Below are 6,132 nucleotides of genomic sequence, written 5' to 3'. Positions count from 1 at the left end.
TTCCCAGCACCATTAAATACCTTTGTTGTGGCTAGTCTATGAAAACAATTTACATAACACGAATACATCGTCATTTGGCATTCTGCACCAATAAAAAAAGATGTGGACGAAAATTTACACCTCTTTGTTTGTTTAATAAACCATAATCTTAAAGATGTCATTGTGTCGATTTATCCATAACTGTAAGTCATTCTCCTAATCTACATTGTTTCTTGGTTGTGTTAGGTACCTTAAGGAGGGATGTAAAGTAGGTTTCCTCGTTGTTGTATATTACTCAACAAACTACTGTAGTATGCTGACGAGTGTAGCTAGGTTTGGCAGAGGAGGTACATATGCTAGATGGGAGTGAACAGTCTATAATAGGTAGAAGCGATGGTGGAAATGGCTATAAATAGGTTGATTCACATTGAAGGAGAGCAATGAGAAATAAAAAAAAACAAGCGAATAAGGAAGATAGAGAGAACTTCAGAGAAATTTAGAGTTCTTGCATTGGAAAGGACGTTCTGAAGTTTTAAGGTTTGATTTATTGAAGCTTACATTTAGCATCTTCATATAATATATATGGACAAATTACACCCAATAGTCTACGTAGTTTATTTAGATTTTCTCTTTCACGCATGTATTTGTTTTTTTGCTGCATTTTCATTATTGTAATTTTATTCTGTTTTCACTTTAGGTCATGTAATAGTTAACTTTTTTCGTAAAAATGGTACTTTTACAACATGTTTGTACTATCTTTCTAATAGAAGTAAGATCTACTAATATATGTGGAAATCTATAATCTCTCATTTTGGGATCTTAGTAATGACGAAGCTACAAAGAGACAAGGAGGGGGGCAGCCGCCCCTCCACTTGCCACAAATCAAGCCCAAAAGTGGTGGTTCTGCCCCTCTGGTCCCGTCGGAAGTAATGGCTGCTCATGGAGCTGTCTGGTGTTCTGGGTTTCTATAGCTGCTGTGCAGCAGTGTTCTAACCTTTTTTTTTCTTCTGAAAAATCCCTAAATAAAACGACTTCGGTTCATTTAGTGATTAAAAAAATTTGAAATAGTGCTCAAGTAAACGACACCGTCCATTTAGTCGGTTGTTGAAAAAAATAATAATTAAAGGGGTGACCACTGGTTCCCTGTTACCTCAGCCTTCACAACGTTCGGGCATTATACGATCTGCAGGCTGCAAAACCTTTATTCTGCCATTGGAGAGGGCGACAATCAACAACAAAGGCTGCAAGAGTTTCTCCTGCGCCACTGCCGTCCACCCATTTCAACACCATGCACCGTCCCTTATTTTTGTTTGCATAATTTAAATTAATTGATGATGTAAATGTTAGAAATATTAGTATATATGTTTATTTTTGTATTTGGGTTTTTCTTGTTAGTTTAGGATTTGGGCTTAATCTATTTGAGTTAGGGTTTCTTAGGTTTAGTTCTCTATAATATTGATTGTAATTTAGTTTGAGAAACAAGTTAGCCACAATGTAGCATCTTAGGGTTTTATAGCCGTTCCGGCATTCTCGTTTGTTTAATAATATTCCTATTATTTTGTAATCTTATTCGTTGCGCATTCTGATATTCAACTTGGTATTAGAGTAGGTTTCATCCTTCGAGATTTAATCTACTTTGGGTTGGTATCTGTTTGCTTGTGTCCGTTGTTGTTCATGTTCAAATTGTCTAGTTGTGTTTGACAATTTGCAAGGAAAAAAAGTGATAATTTTTTCAGTTGTGTTGACAGCCTTCTGGTCCTTCCCCGCCATCCGTATTCGTCTCTGATCACTTGCTTGTTTGATGAAGCCCAGACCCGAGAATCACAAACTCAAATCAAGTTCATCTCCGCCTTGGATCACCTGCAGTCTAACCCGCACCACCATCTCCGCTGCTACATTCACCCGTTCACCGTATTTGCACCCAACTCGTTCAAGTCAGATTTATCACAATTCTATGAAGTCCCCTTCTACAGTTTGACTTTGCACTGGAAGTTTTTTATTTTTTTGCTGCAATTGGTTTTGCAAGCCTTGTTTGCTGCAATTGGTTTTGCATGAATTGAAGAAAGGCAGAGAAAAGGAAGGAAGAAAAAAAAATTGTGTTTTAGGCCCACACGGGCAAGAAAGAAATATGATATGTTTGGTTTGTTTGTCGTTCCCACTACGACGATCACTCGAATGTTTGGACTGATGATCATTCGAGTGACGTTGTGGACATAGTAAATTGGATTTTTTGATTGTTTGTTTGGAAGTTGGAATTTGCATTGGTATTGGCATTAGTATTGGCATTGGCATCGGCATTGGTATCGGCATTGGTATTGGCATTGGTATTGGCATTAGCATTAGCATTAGAATTGGCATTGGCACTGGAATTTAGAGTCTTGCATCCACATCTACTTTGGCAAACTCATGTAGTGTACCGCCATGAGTTTGACAAAGGGTGTTGGAAAATATTAGTATTTAGGTTTATTTTAGTATTTGGGTTTTGCTTGTTAGTTTAGGATTTGGGCTCAGCCCATCCGAGTTAGGTTTTCTTAGGTTTAGTTCTCTAGAAATATTGCTTGTAATTTAGTTTGTGAAAGAAGTTAGTCACAATGTAGCCTTTTAGGGTTTTGTAGCCGTTCCGGCATTCTCGTTTGTTTAATAATATTCCTATTATTTTGTAATCTTGTTCGTTGCGTACTTTGATATTCAACTGTGAGATGGGTTTTGTATGATTTAGTGTGAATTTATCTGGGTTTAGTGCTAATTGTGGTTTCCAGGTTGAATTTGTTCTCTCTAGTTTGAATGGGGCATTTTGTTGTTTTGAGTAAGTTTGGATGGAACTGGAGCTAATTCGGTATTTTTTTTTTTTTTTGAAACAAAGCTAATTCGGTATTTGAGTTTGAATTATCAAGTGACATTCAGTCTATTTTGCTTTAGGATTTTTATCCATCTGTTGCTTCCTTGTTGCAGGTTCTTCTCTTATGCTTCATCTTGTGCGCCATTAGGATTTAACATTAGAGATGTCATCCTCTGTTTATGTTACGTATGTCCAGGGAAGTTATTATCTGAGTCAATTCTTGGAGGTGGATAAATATAAGATTACTCCACAATTTGATCAGTTAATGAAAACTGTACAATGAAATACTACTTACAAAAGAGGGCCAGTAGTTTCTATTCTACGGTTTGGCAATGGATTTTAGTGCATTTAGTTTGTCTATGGATTCGTAGGCAATTACGTGTAGTTTGAAACTATTACTATAATTTAAGGAATGAGTAGTTTCAAACTCGCGATGTATGAGTGAAAATCCAATAGGATAATGCTAGAGAGAGTAAATTTATTCATATTGGTGACACATTATTTAATTTGTAAGTTTTACCTACAAATTTAATTTTTCTAGCATTATCCATTTCATTATTGTATTCCCTAGCTAGGATATCAGATCACATGGTAAAAATAATAATACTCAATCTGCCCTGTCCATATTAACGAAAGCAAAGGACATCAAAGATTTAAAAAACACAATCCTATAAGATCCGATGGGTGCAGATGCAAACGATGCACTCTATAGCTTTGACTCCATTAATTCTCAGATATTCTGATATCACTACAATCTCATTAAAATTAATATTGCTTTCATCACTTTCACTTTTACATTTATGATTCATGTCCTGTATTCTCATCAGCTAGATATCACCTGCGTGCATGAAAGCCAAGTGTCACTTACTTTGAAAACTCAAGAAAGCCCGTTCATGCACACTGCCACCTCATGATCCACCTTCCCTAAAGCCATTTTTTTTCCTTTTATATTTCTAGTTCTAAGACCTCACCACACATCGTAGGCTGTTTCTGCTCCCTCTTGGTAAGTGCATAGAGTCTCATCTTCTTTGATTTGTGCTTCCTATATGATTAGTGTAATTAACTTTTGCGTGCTTGTTTTTGCAAGACAAGGAAAATGGCTGGAGTCAAGGCCAACAGTAATACGGATCGGATAAGGGAATTAAAAGCATTCGACGAAACAAAAGGTGGTGTGAAGGGACTGCTTGATGCAGGCATTACAAAACTCCCATCTATTTTTCATCCAAGCAACTGAGCGATGATGAATGGAAGGTGGCAAGTGATGATGTCCAATTGAGTATTCCAATCATTAACCTAAAAAACATCCATAATGACTCAGTTTTGCGAGCTGAAGTAATTGAGAAAGTTCGATATGCAAGTGAGAAATGGGGTTTCTTTGCGCTGATCAATCATGGAATTTCTGATGATGTTTTAGATAGGATGATTGACGGAATGCGTAGGTTCCATGAGCGGGACACTGAGCTGAAGAAAAAGTTGTATTCCCGTGAGAGTGGGAAGAAGGTTCTTTATTCCTCCAATTATGATTTGTACCATGCTCAAGAAGCTAATTGGAGGGATACGTTTTCCTGTTATATGGCTCCTAATCCACCAACGCCAGAAGAGGTGCCTTCAGTGTGCAGGTATGTATTCAAATGTAGGGTAATTAAATAATCAATAATGCAATTTAGACGCATAACACTAACAGTAATCTAACTCCGTTATGCAATGGTATGTGGTCAGCGTTGGGTGGTTAAATAAAATTACTCTTAATTGATTCTCTGAGTTTGGGATTTACAAGGTACTGTAATTTTTGTTATAAATTTCTTATAAAATTAACATAAAATATTCTTACAGAGAAATAGTGATAGAGTACTCGGAGAAAGTGATGAAATTGGTACATACTTTGTTTGAGTTGTTTTCTGAGGCTCTTGGGCTTAATCCAAACAAACTGAAAGACATGGGTTGCGCTGAGGGGCAACTTCTTCTTGGTCACTACTACCCAGCATGCCCTGAACCAAAATTAACTTTGGGCACTAGCAAGCACACTGATGGCACCTTCATCTCCGTACTTTTACAAGACCAAATTGGTGGCCTCCAAGTTTTATATGATAATCAATGGGTTAATGTTCCTCCAAAGAAAGGAGCTCTAGTTATCAACATTGGTGACCTTCTGCAGGCAAGAATTCATTGATTAATTAGCCCTACTTATCATTGTATTATCTATCAATTTTAAAGTCCAAATGACAACCCTTATACTAAATTACTCGTAATAAGTACACCTGGGCGTAGCCAAGTCGGCTAAAGGGAATCGGTCCTCTGTACCAAAGTTTGAATCTCCCTTCCCACAATTCAAATTAGATTTAATTAGAATAGTAATAACTTTATGCTGTTTTTTTTGTGCAGCTCATCACGAATGGCAGATTCATTAGTGTCTATCACAGAGTTATAGCGCAGAAGGTGGGACCAAGAATTTCAGTGCCAATCTTTTTCAGGCCATATGTTCAGGGAGGAAAATCAAATGCTTCTGGACCAATCAAGGAGTTGTTTTCAGACGGAAATCCCCAAATCTACAAAGAAGTTGATTTCAAAGATTATTTGAATCACTACCTCACGAAAGGGATAGATTTTGTCTCCCCTTTAGTGAAATTCAAGCTGCGAAGAAATTTATGCCCATTAAGTTCTCATCTGTTAATGAATAAGCCTGTTAGGCATGCTCAACTTGAGTAGTCATAAGAATAGCTACTCAATCATCTGTATGCCGAAATAAAGCAGAGAACTCTATGAATCTGTTATTTAAATTTGTATTCAGCAAATATTCGAGCAGTTGAATAATTAATCATGTGTTATTCTGGTTTTGGCAATGGGCGGCCCTATCCACCGAAATATATTGTGATTGTGAAATGTTGCTTATATTTCATGTGAAAGAGCAAAGGTTTTTTTTTTTCACTTTAATTCTTGGAAAAGATTGAAAATTAATAAAAATTCATTTTTTAAATTATCCATTGTTGTGGCCTATATTTAACTGAAGGGTGCGACATGGACAGAAAGAAGGTGGAGAATAGGTTTGAGGAATTGTGTGTTAATTGTTCAATTTTTTGTGCCTTTATTTATAGTAATAAGGAGGAGAGAAATTTGCTCTCTAAGTAACACAAAGTTTATTAGCAAAGATCTTCTAAATCCCAAACGATTCCTAATCTATCTCTACTTAGGATTTACACAATCACAATATGTATTAGAACATATGTCACAACACACACCCTTGAGTGTGCAAATTCTCAAGTAGATGGTGCATCAGATCTTCAGGCAAATGTAGAAGCATTTGATGAAGTCGTCTC

General features: G+C 36.6%; 1 pseudogene; it reads left to right on the top strand.

Annotated features, from left to right (window-relative positions):
- Window positions 1-3,448: 3,448 nt before the first annotated feature.
- LOC103418324 (1-aminocyclopropane-1-carboxylate oxidase homolog 1-like) lies at window positions 3,449-5,658 on the top strand (annotated as a pseudogene).
- The last annotated feature ends 474 nt before the right edge of the window (window positions 5,659-6,132 follow it).

Source organism: Malus domestica, chromosome 16 (genome assembly GCF_042453785.1).
Source record: "Malus domestica chromosome 16, GDT2T_hap1".
Lineage (NCBI taxonomy): Eukaryota > Viridiplantae > Streptophyta > Magnoliopsida > Rosales > Rosaceae > Malus > Malus domestica.
The sequence above is the reverse complement of the archived record's forward strand: the minus strand, read 5'-3'. Positions and strand labels throughout refer to the sequence as shown.